At 48.1% G+C, this 18,352-nt stretch overlaps 1 protein-coding gene and 1 long non-coding RNA gene across 5 annotated transcripts in view; one reads left to right on the top strand and one right to left on the bottom strand.

Annotated features, from left to right (window-relative positions):
- Positions 1–567, bottom strand: part of LOC137323052 (uncharacterized) — a 39,934-nt gene extending 39,367 nt beyond the window's left edge. Inside the window, exon 1 of one of the 2 annotated variants that reach the window (XR_010963288.1) lies at positions 406–567. This is a non-coding gene — a long non-coding RNA (uncharacterized lncRNA). The remainder of the gene's footprint in view (positions 1–405) is intronic. The other variant, XR_010963289.1, reaches the window with a different exon arrangement.
- tdrd3 (tudor domain containing 3) overlaps positions 1–18,352 on the top strand; it is a 140,985-nt gene that overhangs the window by 80,073 nt on the left and 42,560 nt on the right. The window lies entirely within an intron of this gene.

The following is an 18,352-nucleotide window of genomic DNA, read 5'->3' as shown; positions in this document are numbered from 1 at the left end:
GTCTAAGGGGTGTGACTGCCTTCTGGATCAAAGTGCCCAGGTAACTTTCCCCCTCCTTGACGCATCGCAATGTCTGCAGCTCAGACCCCAGCTCCTCAACTCGGAGCCAAAGTTCCTCGAGCTGCAGACACTTACCGCAGATGTAGTCGCCCTGGACAAAACTGTCCGGTAGCTCCCTCATATTGCAGCTGCAACACACCTCCTGCCCTGTCATAACTCTTATTTATTTAATTGATTACTACAATGCCAATCAAATTATTTTTAGGTTGAACCAAGTACTGGCTTTGTTTAATTTATTAAATTAAGTTTAGTTTTTCAAAAAAAATTTAGTTTTATGCTATAAGTTACTTAGTACACAGTCCCAAGAAAGAAGAAAATAAGAGATATTCACCACCAATCACCTACCTGCCTTACCTGTGACATCACACTGCAGTTTTGTTCTGTTGTTGCTGTGACCAGCTCTCAGTACGCTCCTCTCCGCTGACTAATCAAATGCACCTCACTCCTTACTGCACCGAATCCCCTCACTCACAATTCCCAATTATATAGACTCTGTCGAAACCAGACTCCATCAATAGCTGCTACTCCATGCATTAGCAAAACCCTTCTGAATTTCTGCTAGCTGGAATGCCAATCGCCTGAGTCAGCCCCAGCTGACAGTAGATTACCAGTTCTAACCAGTCACCTAATTAACTAGTCACCAATTGCCACTTCAGGCTGCTTGTTTACCACTAACCGAAAACTGCAAGTTAAGCTTAAATTGAAGTTAAATGCTTGATGCTAAACGTAGTCAAATTTTAGATAGAGGTCAACCCTTAAAAATCCCCTCACTCACCAAATTCTGAATTATAGACTCTGTCGAAACCAGACTCCATCGATAGCTGCTACTTTTTGCTCCCTTAGAAGGTATTCAATAAGGTTCTGCATAATATTAGCTAAAATTAAAGCTCATGGAATTGAAGGCAAATTATTAACCTGATTAGGAGATTGGTTAGGTGGTAGAAAAGTAGGGCTATTTAGTGTGTGCTCAACTTGGAAGGAAGTGACTTGTGTGTTCCATAGAGTCTGTGCTGCGGCCTCAACTATTCACTATATTTATTAATGACTTAGATAACACAATAGAGCACCATATATCCAAGTTTGCCTATGACATAAAAATTGGTGGCATAGTATGTAGTGTGGACGGAAGCATTAAATTGCAAAGAGTCGCTGATGGATTAAGTGGGTGGGTAAAATTGTGGCAGATGGATTTCAATGCAGGTAAGAATATATGAACATAAGGAATAGGAGCAGGAGTAGGCCATTTGGCCACTCAAGCCTACTCTGCCATTCAACAAGATGATGGCTGATCTTCTACCTCAACGCCATTTTCCTGCACCATCCCCATTTCCCTTGATGCCTTTAATATCTAGAAATCTATCGATCTCTGTTTTGAATGTCCTCAATGACTGAGCCTCCACAGCCCTCTGGGGTAGAGAATTCCAAAGATTCACCACCCTCTGAGTGAAGAAATTTCTCCTCATCTCAGTTCTAAAGTGCCTACCCCTTATTCTGAGACTGTGACCCCTGGTTCTAGACTCCCCAGCCAGGGGAAACATCCTCCCTGCATCTACCCTGTCGAGCCCTGTAAGAATTTTGTATGTTTCAATGAGATCACGTCTATTCTTCTAAACTCTAAAGAATACAGGCCTAGTCTACTCAATCTCTCCTAATAAGACAATCCCGCCATCCCAGGAATCAGTCTGGTGAACCTTCGTTGCACTCCCTCTATGGTAAGTATATCCTTTCTTAGATAAGGAGATCAAAATTGTACACAATACTCCAGGTGTGGTCTCACCAAGGCACTATATAATTGCAGTAAGACATCTTTACTCCTGTACTCAAATCCTCTTGTAATAAAGGCCAACATACCATTTGCCTTCCTAATTGTTTGCTGCACCTGCATGTTAGCTTTCAGTGACTCATGTTTTAGGACACCCAGGTCCCTTTGAACATCAACATTCCCAATCTCTCACCATTTAGAAAATACTCAGCATTTCTGTTTTTCCTACCAAAGTGGATAACTTCCCAATTATATTCCATCTGCCATGTTCTTGCCCACTCACTTAGCCTCTCCATATCCCCTTAAAGCCTCTTTGCCTCCTCCTCACAACTCACTTGGAAATATTACATTTGGACCCCTCATCCAAATCATTGATATAGATTGTGAAGAGCTGGGTGGGGCCCAAGCACCGATCCCTGCAGTACCCCACTCGTCACAGTCTGCCAACCTGAAAAAGACCCGTTTATTCCTATTCTCTGTTTTCTGTCTGTTAACCAGTTCTCAATCCATGCCAGTATATTACCCCCAATTCCATGTGCTCTAACTTTGTTCACCAACCTCCTGTGTGGGACCTTATCAAAAGCCTTCTAAAAATCCAAATACACCACATCCACTGGTTCCCCCTTATCTATTCTACTAGTTACATCCTCAAAGAACTCCAACAGGTTTGTCAATTATGATTTCCCTCTCATAAATCCATGTTGACTCTGCCAAATCCTATTATTATTTTCTAAGTGTCCTGTTATCACATCCTTTATAATAGATTCTAGCATTTTCCCTACTACTGATGTCAGGCTAACAGATCTGTAGTCCCCTGTTTTCTCTCTCCCTCCTTTCTTAAATAGTGGGGTTACATTTACTCCCCTCCAATCTGCAAGAACCATTCCAGAATCTATAGAATTTTGGAAGATGACAACCAATGAATCCACTATCTCTATAGCCACCTCTTTCAAAACCCTGGGATGTAGATCATCAAGTCCTTGGGATTTATCAACTTTCAGTTCCATTAATTTCTCTAGTACTGATTTTTTGCAAATAATTTCTTTCAGTTCCTCATTCTCGCCACACCCTTGGTTCTCTTGTATTTCTGGGAGGTTTTTTGTATCTTCCGTGAAGACAGACACAAAGGGCTCGATTTTAGGGTCGGGTTTCCGGCGGGTTTCCAGCGGGGGGGCCCCGAAAATCCCGATCTCCGATCACGTGACCGGATTCGGACGAAATCCCGGCCACTTCCGGGTACCGCGCTGACGTGCGGGGCTGCGCGCGCAAGCCCCGCTGGTGGGAATCCCGCAGGCAATTAAAGCCAGCGGGGTTCCACTTGAGAGTACTTAACTTGCTCGTTGTGGTCAGTTAATGAGCTGAAGCAGCTGTCAAAAGAGGAAGTGTGGGATTTTACGGTCAAAGCAGTCAGTTTCCCACACTGGGGGAAACAGGACCCTTCAAACCAGGCGTGTTGCAGCCAGCAGCCTGTGGCAGGTGCCAAGGTGCGCTCCACGGGGGAGAGCCCTCACCCACGCAGGAGGCCACCGCGTCACATAGGGCAACCCCTGCCCTCCACCAACCCCCGCCAAGCCAGAGGACAGACCGACACGAAACCGCAGCCCCAGTCCGAGGACCCACCCACCTACCCTGCACAACCCCTCACACCAACACCTGCCAGATGGGTGGTGCGTTGACATCGTCGGAGGACGAACAGGATGACCAGCCCCAGCAGCCTCGCAGTCCACGCCGTCCGCCTCGGAGAGGTGGGGCCCCCCAACACGGTGCTGCGGCACACCCACCTGCACAGCAGGAGGGAGGGCAACCGCAGAGAGAGATGCGTCGCAGGAGGCACTACCCTCCGCACAGGGTGTACAGAGCGAGGCTCAGCTTCATGGACCTCTCCGAGGAGCAGTGCATACGGAGGCTCAGAGTCAATCGCCAGGTAGTCGCCGACATCTGCAGCCTCCTTAACGACGAGCTGCTCCCTGATGGACCAAGCAGCATCTTCTTACCTGTCGCCGTCAAAGTCACCACTGCCCTCAACTTCTTCGCATCTGGTTCCTTCCAGGGTGCCACCGGGGACATCACCGGGGTCTGTCAGTCCTCTGCACACAAGTGCATAAGGCAGGTCACCGATGGGTTGTTCCGCAGGGCCTCCCACTACATCAACTTCGCCATGGACGAGCGCAGCCAGATGGAGAGGGCGGTTGGATTCCATGCCATGGCCGGCTTCCCACGGGTGCAGGGTGTAATCGACTGCACCCACATCGCAATACGGGCACCTCCGCATGAGCCAGGGCTGTTCATCAACAGGAAGGGGTATCACTCCATGAACGCCCAGCTCATCTGTGACCACCGCCAGAGATTCCTACACGTGTGCGCCAGATACCCCGGCAGCTGCCACGATGCCTTCGTCCTCAGGGAGTCCGCCGTCCCGCCCATCCTGCAGGCACCCAACGCCGGCAACGGCTGGCTCCTCGGCGACAAGGGGTATCCCCTCCACACGTGGCTCATGACACCTCTGAGGAACCCCATCACCGAGCCGGAGCGTCGGTACAATGACAGCCACACTGCTACCAGGTCTACAATTGAGCAGACCATAGGGCTTCTCAAGATGCGCTTCAGGTGCCTTGATCGTTCTGGGGGAGCGCTCCAATACACACCATTCAGAGTGGGACGAATCATAGTTGTCTGCTGTGCCCTGCACAACATGGCCCAACAGAGAGGGGTGCCGCTGGAGGAGGCCCCATCCACACCCGCCACCCACATTGAGGAAGGCGAGGGCGAGGAGGAGGAGGAGGAGGAGGCGGAGGAGGAGGAGGAGGACGCGCCCGAGGATGTTGGACGACCCATGCGCCGAGCCGCGACTCACCGGGATGGTCGCCGGGCCAGGGACGCACTCATACGTCAACGGTTCTCCTAGAGTCAGACACTGCGAGGCGCTCGCATCTCCTCACCTGCACATGCGAGCGGCCATACCAGCCCCCTCCACTGAAGAGTGCTGCCAGTAATCCTGCACCCACAGCAGTGTGCCCAATGGGTGGCAGCAGGTGTTCGCCGTCATGATGGCCTCCACGGAACGCAACTACTGCACAAGCCGCGGAAGAATGGACGAGAGGTGGCAGGAGTGGTGAGAATAGACTATTTAATATGTGGAATGTGACATCATTTAAGAAACAAAGTACAAAATAATAAACACCCTGGTGTATTCCCTTTGTGATTATAAGGCCTTTGGAATTCTTCTCCGGGAACCCCTACGTGGTGCTACCCCTGTGGCTCCAGCAGAGGTAGTGGCAGGTTGCTCGTCTTCTTGCCTTGACCGGGTAGATGCTTTTGGCGGACGGCCCCTGGGTTTTGGTGCCCGTGAGGGCACCTCCACAGACTGCTCCTCCTGCACCGGGGCAGGGGCAGACTCGGCCACCTGGAGAGGAGGCACCATTGCGGGTGCTGGTTGAGAGGTGGGCGACGGGTGGGACGTGGGGACGCCTTGAGAGGCGTCCCCGCTTCCATGTCCCCGGTCACCATCATCCCTCTCTTGGCCTCGGCCCACATCACCCCTTCCACCCTGCTGGACGGCAGTTTGGATGGCATGTGTGAGGCCTTGCAAGGCCACCCCTAGTGTATCCCTCAGCCTGTTGGTGGCGTCGGAATGTTGCTCACCCTGAATCCGTACAGACGTTGTGAGGGCCTGCAAGGACTCGAAGTGGAGCTGTGCGTGACGCTCGAGGGAGGCCAGCCTGTCCTCCACCGCAGACAGTCCCGCACCTACCTGCGACACTGTGTCGTCGGTACCCTTCTGTGCCTGCGCCACCAATGCCCACATGCAGGAGGTGGACTCCTCCATCGCCTGCGCTATTGTGGACAATGCGCGCGGCACCTCTGCCAGCACCTCAGCAATTAGCTGGTGGCCCTCGACGACTCTCCTTTTCTCTGGTGGCCCCCTGGGTTCAGCATCTGGGTCCGGCTGAGCAGAGCCTGGAGATGAGTGCTCCCTCCGTCGCGGACCCTCCGCGGCTGCCCCTGCCACCAGGGTCTGCTCATGCTCACTCGTGCGCAGTGACTCACCAAGTGCTACCCCAACTAGTTGGCGAGGGGGACCCACCGAGGTGCGTGTCTCTGCGCTGGTGGATGGTTGGCTCTGATGTGACGATGCACCCTCAGAGACCGCCATGTCCTCTGAGGAATCGCCCTCCATGCTCGCTTGATCCAAAGACGCACCTGCAAGAGAACAGAGGGCACTTTGAGGCATGTGGACCAACTTGACAGTGCGCCTGATGGCAGGTGATGATACGGTCACTCGCGATCATGGGTGTTGAGTGTCAGCTTTCCCTTACCGCCCATTTCGGCAGCGACACACTCGCCATCGGCCACCGACAGGCAATGTCGCGTGCGGGCGAGGTCGAGCGCCTCCACCTCTGCGTCGGTGAGCTCCACCACTTGCGGCGGCCCACCTCCGGTGCGTGCCCTTTCGCGGTTGTTCTTGCTCCTCTTCTCCTGTGAAGGCAAAACACAGATGTGTGAGTGGGTGCGTCTTGCATCGTGAGACGCATCGAGCATCGGTGTGGTTGGGTTGAGCGTGGCGCGGAACGGATGGGAGGAAGTGTGGGCCACGTGCCCATCCCATTGCATGGGGATTGGGGTGTGTGGTAGTGTTCGGGTGGGGTCAGGGACGGTGGGTACTTGCGTGCACGGCGAGGATGGTGAATGAGTGGCTGTGAGGATTGCTGATGGAGCGCAGTGGTGGCTGTGCAGGAGGGGGTTGTGATCTGCTTGGCGTGATGGTGGGGACGGGATGTGGGAGGGTGCGTTGGTGTACTCACCTTGCCAGACCTAGTCAGGTCATTGAAGCGCTTGCGGCACTGCTCCCAAGTCCTTGGGGTGTTGCCCCTGCTGCTCACCTCCGCCGCCACCTCTGCCCATGCCTTCCTGGTTGCGGCGGCAGGGAACTTGCGCCCATCCTCAGGGAAGAGTGTTTCCCTCCTCCTCCTCACGCCCTCCAGCATCAGCTGCAGTGCCAGATCTGAAAAACGGGGCGCAGCCTTTCCCCTTGGTTGAGCCATTCTCCCAGACCTCTTGCTTGCAGCAGGAGGGGCTTTGGGAGACTGCCCCTTTAACTGGAGCTCCTACATCGCGTCGACGGTACTGCGCATGCGCAGCCGGCCGGCACGCAGCTGGGGAGCGCAGAACCCGGAAGCAGGGCTTAATGGGTCCAATTATCCCGCGATCGCGTGGGGGACGCACACAATTACCCGTCCGCGTTTTCCACGCTCCCGGAGGACCACCCGCTGGGAACCCGCAGGCCTGCTAAATTCGAGCCCAAAGTATTTGTTTAATTTCTCTGCCATTTCCTTATTCCCCATTATAAATTCTCCTGTCTCTGTCTGTAAGGGACCCACATTTGCCTTTGCCAGTCTTTTCCTTTTTACATACCTATAGAAGCTTTTACAGTCCATTTTTATGTTTCTCGCTAGTTTACTCTCATTCTATTTTCCCTTTCTTCATCAATTTCTTGGTCCTCCTTTGCTGAATTCTAAAGTGCTCCCAATCATCAGGCTTACTGCTTTTTCTGGCAGCTTCATATGCTTCTTTTTAAAAATTTAATACGATCCTTAATTTCACCTGTTAGCTGGGGTTGGACCACTTTTCCTGTTGGGTTTTTGTGCCTTAAAGGAATATATATTTGTTGCAAATTATGTATCAATTCTTTAAATGTTAGCCTGTCTTCCGTCATACCTTTTAATATAGCTCCGCAATCAACCGCAGCCAACTTGTGCCTTATACCTTCGTTGTTTCCTTTGTTTCGATTTAAGACCCTAGTTTTGGATTGAACTACATCTCTTTCAAACTTAATGAAGAATTCTATCATATTATGGTCACTCTTCCCTCAGGGCTCCTTTACAACAAAATTATTAATTAACCATTTCTCATTGCACAATACTAGATCTAAAATAGCCTGTTTCTTAGTTGGTTCCTCAACATACTGATCTAGAAAACCATCTCGTATGCATTCCAGGAATTCGTCCTCTCCAGTATTAGTGCTAATTTGGTTTGCCAATCTATATATTGATTAAAGTCCCCCATGATTACTGTATTACCCTTATTACAAATACTTATAATTTCCTGCTTTATACCGTGCCCCACATTACCACTACTGTTTTGCGGGCTATAAACAACTCTCACCAATGTCTTCTGCCCCTTGCTGTTTCTTAGCTCCACCCAATTCTACATCTTGATCTTCTGAGCCAAGATCCTTCCTCACTATTGTACTGATCTCACCCTTTATTAGCAGCGCCACTCCACCTCCATTTCCTTTTTGCCTGTCCTTTCTAAATGTTGAATATCCTTGAACATTCAGTTCCCAGCCTTGGTCACCCTGCAGCCACGTCTCTGTAATGGCAATGAGATCATACCCATTTGCTTCTATTTGTGCCATCAATTCATCTACCCTGTTGCGAATGCTGCATGCATTCAGATAAAGTGCCTTTAATTTTGCCTTATTAACATTTTTTCCTATTTTGACCTTATTTGGTGCTGGCTTTTGTTTCCACTACCTTCCAATTTCACTTACTACTTTTCTGCCTTCCACTGCCAGCTTTGTTACTTTCCCTTCTGAATCTCCTCTAAGGTTCCCATCCTCCTGCCAAGTTAGTTTAAACCCTCCCCAACAGCAGTAGCATACCTCCCTCAAGGATATTGGTCCCGGCCCTGTTGAGGTGCAACCCATCTGGCTTGAACAGGTCCCACCTGCCCCAGAACTGGTCCCAATGCCCCAGGAATCTAAAGCCCTCCCTCCTGCACCATCTCTCCAGCCATGCATTCATCTTCTCTATCCTCTTATTTCTATACTCATTAGCATGTGGCACTGGGAGTAATCTGGAGATTACTATCCTTGAAGTCCTGCTTGTTAATCTCTTTCCTAACTCCTTAAACTCTGCCTGCAGGACCTCATCCCGCTTTCTACCTATGTCGTTGGTTCCCCTCCCAGATTGTTCTGCAGCCACTCAGCGACATCCACATCTGCAGCCGCAGAAACTCCTGTCTGCTCCCCTAACTATGGAATCCCCTATCACTGTTGCCCTCCTGACCTTTCTTCTCCTCACCGCTGTACAGCTGAGCCATCCATGGTGCTGTGGACTTGGCTCTGGGTGCACTCCCCAGAGGAACCCTCTTCCCCCATCAGTATTAAGAACTGAATACTGGTTAAAGAGCGAGATGAACTCAGGGGTCTCCTGCACTACCTGCCTGGTCCTCCTTGTCTGTCTGGCAGTCACCCAGTCCCTCTCTGCCTGCACTTTCTTAAGCTGCAGGGTAACCACCTCCTGAAATGTGCTATCCACGTAGCTCTCAACCTCGCGGATACACTGCAGTGATGCCAGCTGTTGCTCAAGCTCCGAAATCCGGAGCTCGAGCTCCACCAGATGACGACACTTCCTGCACCTGTGGTTGTCCAGGACACGGGAAGTGTCCTGGAGTTCCCACGTGGCACAGGCCGTGCATTCGACGGGTGTGAGCTGCTCTACCATGCCTCGAATTATTTGATTGAGTGTGAGGTCATCCATTTTGGACCAGTAAAGGACAGAGCTGAGTATTTACTAAATGGTGAAAAGCTAGGAGCAGTGGAGGTCCAAAGAGATTTAGGGCTGCATGTACACAGATCACTAAAATGTAGTGGTCAAGTACAAAAAATAATCAAAAAGGCTAATAGAATGTTAGACTTTATATCTAGAGGACTTGAATATAAAGGGGAGGAAGTTTTGCTACAGCTATACAAAGCCCTGGTTAGACCACATCTGGAGTACTGTGTACAGTTCTGGGCACTGCATCTTAGAATGGACATATTGGCCTTAGAAGGAGTGCAGCACAGATTCACCATAATGTTACCAAGGCTCCAAGGGTTAAGAACATTAGAACATGAGAAATAGGAGTAGGCAATACGGCCCCTCGAGCCTGCTCCGCCATTCAGTAAGATTATGACTGATGATCTACCTCAACTCCCAATTTCCCGCCCTATCCCCTTGCCCCTTGATTCCCTGAGAGTCTAAATATCCATTGATCTCAGTCTTGAATATACTCAATGACTGAGCATCCACTGCACTCTGGGGTAGAGAATTCCAAAGATTCACAACGTTGAGAGTGAAGAAATTTTCCCTCATCTTGGTCCTAAATAGCCGACCTCTTATCTTGAGACTGTGACTCCTAGGTCTAAACTCTCCAACTAGAGGAAATAGCCTCTCAGTATCTACCCTGTCAAGCTCTCTAAGAATTTTAAATATTTCAATGAGATCACTTTTCATTCTTCTAAACTCCATAGAGTTTATTCTACTCGATTTTCTCCTCATTGAACAACCCTCTTATCCCAGGAATCAATCTGGGGAATCTTGGTTGCATCCCCTCCAAGGCAAGTATATCCTTCCTTAGGTAAGGAGACCAAAACTGTACACCGTACTCCAGATGTGGTCTCACCAGAGCCCCATGTAATTGCCGCAAGACCTCCTTACTCTAAAACTCCAACCCCCTTGCAATAAAGGCGAACATACCATTTGGCTTCCTAATTGCTTGCTGTACCTGCATGTTAACTTTCTGTGATTTATGTACAAGGACACCCAAATCACCCTCACTACCAACATTTCTTAGTCTCACACCTTTTGAAAAATATTCTGCTTTTCTGTCCTTCCTACCAAAGTGGATAATTTCACATTTCCCCACTTTATACTCCATCTGCCACCTTCTCGCCCACTCACTTAACTCGTCTATATCCCCTTGCAGCCTCTTTGCATCCTCCTCACAGCTTACTTTCCTACCTAGCTTTGTATCGTCAGCAAACATGGATACGTTACACTCAGTCCCCTCATCTAATATAGACTGTAAACAGCTGAGGCCCAAGCACTGATCCTTGCAGCACCCCACTAGTTCCAACCTGCCAACCGGAAAATAATCTGTTTATTCCTGCTCTCTTTTCTGTCGTCGTACTAATCCTCAATCCACACTAATATGTTACCCCCAATCCCATGAGCCCTAATCTTGTGTAGCACCTTATCGAATGCCTTTTGAAAATCCAAATGTACTGCATCCACTGGTTCCCCCTTATCTACCCTGCTAGAATTATGAATTATTTCTTCAAATGTTTGCCATTGCTTATCTACCGTCAAATCTTTTAATCTAATTTCCCAATCTGCCTTAGCCAACTCTCCCCTGATACCTACGTAATTGGCTTTGTTTAAATTTAATACCCTAGTTTCAGACTTAACTGCATCACTCTCAACTCCGTATGAAATTCTATCATATTATGATCACTCTGCTCCGGAGGATCCTTAACTATAAGATTACTAATTGACCCTATCTCATTACACAATACTAGATCTAAAATAGCTTGTTCCCTAGATGGTTCCTCGACATATTATTCTAGAAAACTATCTCGAACGCATTCCATGAACTCATCCTCCAAAAACCAAAGCCCCCACAATTATTGCATCATATTGTTACATGCTCCTGTAATATCCTGATTGAAACTCTGTCCAACACTATAACCCTGATTTATACTCTGTCCAACACTATAACCCTGATTTATACTCTGTCCAACACTATAACTACTGTTATGGGGCCGATAAACTACTCCCACTAGTATTTTCTGCCCCTTGTTATTTCTTATCTCCACCCATACTGATTCTACAACCTGATTTTCTGAGCTAACATCCTTTCTCATGACTACCTTTATCTCATTCTTTATTATCAGGGCTACACCTCCTCCTTTTCCATTTTGCCTATTTTTTCTAGAAGTCAAGTACCCTGTAATATTTAGTTCCCAACCTTGGTCACCCTGCAACCATGGGCTCAATTTTCGGACCCCCGAGCCGGCGGGTTCGTGGCGGGGGGGCTCCGAAAATCGGAGATTCCCAGGGCGGATCCGGAGCCCGGCTCCAAGCTGCCCATTTCCGGGTTCCCCAGTGACGCGCTTACATGCACGCGCAGCCCCCGCATGCGGGACTTAATTGCCGGCGGGATGCCACTTAAGGTAATTATTTTGATTCTTCAGGTCGTTAGCAGACCTGATTGACATGATATTTTAGGAGGGGTGGGATTTGCAACTCAACTGAGACTGTTTCCCGTACTGGGGGAAACACTCCCAGTTCAAATGGACATGTTGCAGCCATCAGCCTGTGGCAGCTGCAAAGGTCCATTTGACAGGTAGGGGAGGGGGGGCGTTGACCCTCACTCATTGCAGGAGGCCACTCTGTCACTTTGGACAAAGTTTGGCCTTCACCACCCTCCTCCCAACAATAAAATTCACAAACTTGCACACTTACCCCCCGGTGTGCAGACACATTTACCTACCTTGCGGACCCCCTCAAACGTACATCTTCCAAATGGGGACCGCCGTAGCTGCAGTCGTGACCTCCTCGGAGGACGAACAGCATCGCCAGCCATGCCGTCCACCTCTGACATGTGGAGCTCCACAACACACTGCTGTGACACATCCACCTGCACAGCAGGAGGGAGGGCAACTGCAGAGAGAGATGCGTCGCAGAAGGCACTACTCTCGCCACAGGGTCGACAGACCGAGGCTCAGCTTCCTGGACCTCTCTGAGCAGCAGTGCATACGGAGGCTCAGAGTCACTCGACATGTAGTCATGGACATCTGCAGCCTCCTTCATGCCGAGCTGCTCCTGGCTGGCCCGAGCACCATCTTACCTGTCGCTGTCAAAGTCACCACTGCCCTCAACAACTTCTCCGCATCCTTCCAGGGTGCCACCGGGGACATCGCCGACATCTCTGTCGTCTGCACAAAAGAGCCCTGCAAATACACCTACACCCACTCTGCAGTGACACAGTGGGTGGCGTCAGTTGTGGATCTTCATTGTGATCCTCAGGAAAGGGCATTATTGCACAAACCAGACAAGATTCGCAAAGACGTGGCAGTAGTGGTGCCAATATAATATGTAATGTGAGTTGATCAGAAATCAAATATAAGTAAAAACCATGATAAACCCTCATACACCCTTGTGCATCCACTTCATGCTCACGACACATTTGCCTTACGCTTCCTACTGCACATGTGATGCATACCCTGTGGCTGCAGCACAGGTAGTGGCAGGTTGAGTGAGGCTGACTGTGAAAGAGATGCATGAGAGGGTGAGTATGAGATAGAGCCATGAGATTGTATGAGGATTGGGTTGAGTGGTAATGGTGGGATGAGTACTGGCGAGGTGAGTAAGTGCAGGTAAGATGAGGATGAGCTTTGAGTGGGTACGAGGAGTGATGTGATAGAGTAGTGTTGGCAGTGCAGAAGGAGATGTGGGGTGGGGGCGGTGATGTGGCAGACGGAATGTAGGGGAATGAGTAGGTGTACTCACTTCGACTGACCTACTTAGATCATTGAAGCGCCTCCTGCACTGTATGCAAGTGTGCGATATGGTGGTGGTGCAGGTGACCTCCTCTGCCACTTCGAGCCAGGCCTTCGTGGTGGCAGAGGCAGACTACTTCCTCCCGCCCACTGGGGAGAAGATCTCTGTCCTCCCCCTCCTCCTCACCCCATCCAATAAGAGCTGGAGTGAGGCATCAATAAACCTGGGAGCAGCCTTCCCCCTGGGCTGCTCCATGCTGTAATTTTGCCTATTTTCTGCAGCATCAGTCAGTGGAGGACTGCCCCTTTAAATAGAGCTCCTCCAGCTGACAGTCTATGATGCGCCGGCGCAGTCCGCCCGCTGCGCAACTTTCCAGCGCGAAACCCAGAAGCAAAGGTAAGTACCTTCAATCAAGCTGCTATTGCGTGCGGAGTGCCCCGATTTCACTGGGCGCCTTACCCACGCGCCCAGTTGACCCCCCGCTGCCAACCCGCCTCCCTCCTAATATCGGGCCCCATGTCTCAGTAATGGCTGCTAGGTCAAACCCATTTATCTATCTTTGTGCCATTAATTCATCTATCTTGTTACGAATGCTTCCTGAATTCAGATATAGCGCCTTTTATTTTATCTTTTTACCAATTTTCCCTGATCTGACCTTAGTTACTAATACTCTTTTACTTTTGTTAAACTCTGTCCCTTCCTGACATGTTCTGCTTGATTATGATGAGAGATTACATAAACCAGGCTTGTATTCCCTGGAAAAAGATGGTTAAGGGTGATTCGATTGAGGTTTTGAAGATGTTGAAAGGAATTGATAGGATAGATAGAGAAACATTTTCTGCTGGTGGGGGAGCCTAGGACAAGGGGACATAACCTTAAAATCAGAGCCAGGCCATTCAGGAGAGAAGTTAGGAAATACTTCTTCAAACAAAGGGTGGTAGACACGTGGAACACTTTCCCACAAAAAGCAGTAAATGCTAGCCCAATTAATAATTTTAAATCTGAGATCGATCGATTTTTGCTAGCCAAGGGTATTAAGGAATATGGAGCCAAGACTGGTGGATGGAGTCAGGGTACAGATCAGCCATGATCTCATTGAATGGCGGAACAGGCTCGAGAGTCTGAATGGACTACTCTTGCTCCTATGTTCTGACCCAGTCATTCCAATTAAATTAGCTAATTATTCAGTTTCGGTAGCTACAAAAAAATTACTGAATTGTGGGGGGGGTGGGTGGTATCAACCTGATCTCATTGACCTCGTGATATCACATGAGCAGCCAACATCCCTAAAGGGACATGATCTAACTATTATTCTGAAGAATTTATGATCTCAAATAACTGACCTCAAGTCAGTGCTATCATTTCCAAATTTGTAGTATTTAACAGAAACTCATAAATTTTGAAGTTTTCATGTGGTACCCACATATTTAATTGCCAGTTTATCAGTGGTTAGAGCTGAAACATGGTATCAATTTTTAGGTTTGCCACGAGGGTTAACTTGAAGGAAAGGTGAAATTTTGTGCAGACAGTTAAGGTCCAGAATTTCTTTAATGAAAGATGGAGGTTGACTCTCTTTTCTGTAATTAACCAGATGAATTTACAGGAACTGTAGCTTGGAAATGCACAATTTCATTTTTGGGCATTAGTCATGGGGAGGAAGGTGGGGGCGTGGAAAGGAGAGAGGGAGAGAACAGGCCTTCGTTAATTGTTTTGTTATGAGAAATTAAAAGGCTTTAGTCCCAAAATATTAAGACTGTTTCCAAAATGTCTAAAATATCTTTAGATTGCAATAGCTCTACTGTAATGATCATGGTCTAAAATCTGTGGTCATTGTAGTGTATACTAGATATTGGTTTGGGCCGGCCTGCGTTCTCTGTGCAGAAATGGGCAGGCCCAAGGCCCACCCGATATTGGGTCTCGGACCTCATTTACATCTGACTGGCGAGCTGCAGATGTCTGCTGAACATCCCCAGGCAGCTCACGGTGAAGACCATTTGAATTTCAGGCTACTGCATCGCCGGCAGTAGTTCTCGGGTAGTCCTTGAGACAGGGTAGAAGCAACCGGAAGAGGGAAACAATTGGGACAAGGGGAGCGATTGGGAGCAGGGTCATGGGACTGATCGGGGAGGTGGGGTTGTGAGTGGCAGCCGGCAGCGGCCCGTAGTTTTAATGTGAAGCCGAAGGAGCACCCCTGCACCTCCTGGCTCCACAAGAGAGAGAGCGAGACATCATCCAGCGCTGGAACAGAAGATCGGGGGGGTGGGGGAGATCGGGGTGAAGAGGGGGACATCGGGACATGGGTGAAGAGGGTGAGATCGGAGAGGGAGACATCGGACATCGGAGCTGGGTGGAAAGGTAGGTTGATTTTGTGTTTTAACTTCATGCAATGTTTTTTTATTTAATTTATTTTGTTTCTTTTTGCCTGATCCGGCGGGCGTGAATCAGAAGCCATGGGAAAGCTGTCCAGGTAAGTTTAAAAATCGTTCTAACTACCTAGTATGTCACAAGTAAAGTGCCTTAAGTACCTCAATGAGGTACATTTGGCTCTTTATCATCCTGCTGGCTTTAAATGCCGGCGGGACTTCCGGATTAGGGACGCCCACGTGCACGCAGGTGCATCCATGGGGAACTCGGACGTCGGCAGGTTGGAGCCGGCTTCCGAACCCGCTCTGCATTTCTGCAGTTTTTGCAGTCCCCCCCGCCCTGCCCAACGCACCTGCAATTTACATTTAAAATTGAGCTGCAGGTGTCTGTCTCCTGAACTCTTCTGTGAATTAAATTACAGTTTGAAGGTCTTCATGCCATAAATTGTTCAGAAGTACACAATAGCTCAGTTTAAGAGAACGACATCAGCTTGCAGACCAGGTTCGGGTTCCATCTGTGGCATAAGCGCTGCTGTGGCAACCTAGGGCAGTGGCATTGCATCCACCCAGAAAATGGAGCTGGCAGTGAAGGGGAATAATACAATTAATGCATCAGGGATATGTGCATTTTCCGGAAAGGTAGGCACTGTGAACCAGCAAGCTCTTCCAGCCGTTGGTAAGCAGAGGCCAGGACCTGCCCTCACGCCACACCAGGGGCAACAGATGAGCTGTAGCAAGGTTTTCTCAGTGACCGTGTTTGAGCTGAAAACAAACAAAACTGATTGGTCAGAGAGATGGGAGTTTATCTGAATCTATAGTTTAAGGGTTAGGAGCGTAGGAACAGGAGTAGACCATTCAGCCCCGTGAGCATGTTCCGCCATTCAATTGGATCATGGTGATCTGTATCTTAACCCCATCTACCTGCCTTGGTTCTGTAACCCTTAATACCCTTGCCTAACAAAAATCTATCAATCTCAGTTTTGAAATTTTCAATTGACCTAGCCTCAACAGTTTTTTGGGGGAGAGTGTTCCAGACTTTTACTACCCTTTGTGTGAAGTGCTTCCTGACTTCACCCCTGAACTATTTCGCTCTATTTTTAAGGATATGCCCCCTTGTTCTGGACTTCCCCACCAGAGGAAGTAGTTTCTCTCTATCTATCCTATAAACTCCTTTGATCATCTCAATTAGATCACCCCTTAATCTTCTATATTCAAGGGAATACAAGCCTAGTCTATGCAACCTGTCCTCATAATTTAACTCTTTTAGCCCCATTATTATTCTGGTGAATCTGCTACACCCCCTCCAAGGCCAATATATCCTTCCTGAGGTGCGGTGTCCAGAACTGAATGCAGTACTCCAGATGGAGTCTAACCAGAGCTGTAACATAACTTCCACCCCTTTGTATTCCAGCCCTCTTGAGATAAAGGCCAACACTCCATTAGCCTTTTAAATTATTTTTTGTCCGTCGACTAGCTTTTAGTGATTTCTGTACTTGGACCTCTTAATCTCCCGTCTCCTCCACAGTTCCTAGCTTCCACCATTTAGAATATACTCTGATCAATCTTTCTTTGGTCCATAATGGATGACCTCACACTTTCCTACATTGAACTCCATCTGCCACAGTTTTGCCCACTCACTTAATCTATCAATGTCCTTTTGCAACTTTCTGTTCCCATCTACACTATTTGTTGTGCCACCTAACTTAGTGTTATCAGCAAACTTATATGTACGGCTCTCTTTTTTCATCCAAATCATTTGTAACTATAGTGAAAAGCTGAGGCCCCAGTACAGATCCCTGGGGGCCACCACTAGTCACATCCTGCCAATTTGAGTACACACCCATTATCCCTACTCTGTGTCTCCTACCTCCTAATCAATTCCCTAGCCAAGCCAATAGGTTGCCTCCAATTCAATGTGCTCTCATTTTTGTTAACAGTCTCTTACGTGGAACCTTGTCGAATGCCTCTGAAAGTCCATATAAATAACATCCAGAGACACTCCCGATCTACCATGTTTGTTACCTCCTCAAAAAATTCAACTAGGTGTGTTAGACATGACTTACTCATGCTGGTTCTCTCTGATCAGCTCAAAGAGCACATCAGGTTAATGTTACGTTAATTTAAAAAAAACTGCTGGCATTTGTCTTTTATTATTGCGATATTGATGTTTGTTCTGGTGTCATAGTGTGACCTGAAAACATTTTTTAAAAACTGGTTGATCCAGGGAGACTTGCCATTTTTCTGAACCTGCTCGTATTTCAAGGGTTAAATCTACCAAGATTCTCAAATGTTTGCTTTCTAATTCATGAATCGCACGTGAAATTTTCAGTTGGTCATGAAAAGAGCTTCAAATTGGTGTTTAGCCTCTTTATTACTTTTATTGAAAATATATTCCTCCTTTAGTCTGAAGGTTTTTTGTTTTCCAAATTATTTTTGAATGTTTTTCGATTTATTTACTTGAAGTGATTTGTTAATTGTTGCTGTTCCTTGGATAGACAATTTTGATCCTCGAATCCCACTGGCTTCTATTTTGTTTTACGCACAGATTTCTTATTTATTGCAGTAGTAGCTTAGCAGCGCAGGAATATTTGAGCTAAATATTGTGGCATGAATGTGCAATTTGTCTTTTAAACATTTTTAGTATCCTCTTAATAATAAGAATGTTGTCTCGTGATATGCAATAGAGGAGGAATTGTATGCTGCTTGAAAATGATTTTTTTTGGTACAACTATAAGATCTTTTTTCCCCTTGACATCCTAAATGTACTCTTTGATTTGTCTTCCATGGTTGATGTTTGCAGTGCTCCTATTTGTTGACGGAAGCTTCTCAATCCAGAAATGCTT

Source organism: Heptranchias perlo, chromosome 6 (assembly GCF_035084215.1).
Source record: "Heptranchias perlo isolate sHepPer1 chromosome 6, sHepPer1.hap1, whole genome shotgun sequence".
Lineage (NCBI taxonomy): Eukaryota > Metazoa > Chordata > Chondrichthyes > Hexanchiformes > Hexanchidae > Heptranchias > Heptranchias perlo.
Note: the sequence above shows the minus strand (reverse complement) of the source record. Positions and strands in the feature narration are given on the sequence as shown.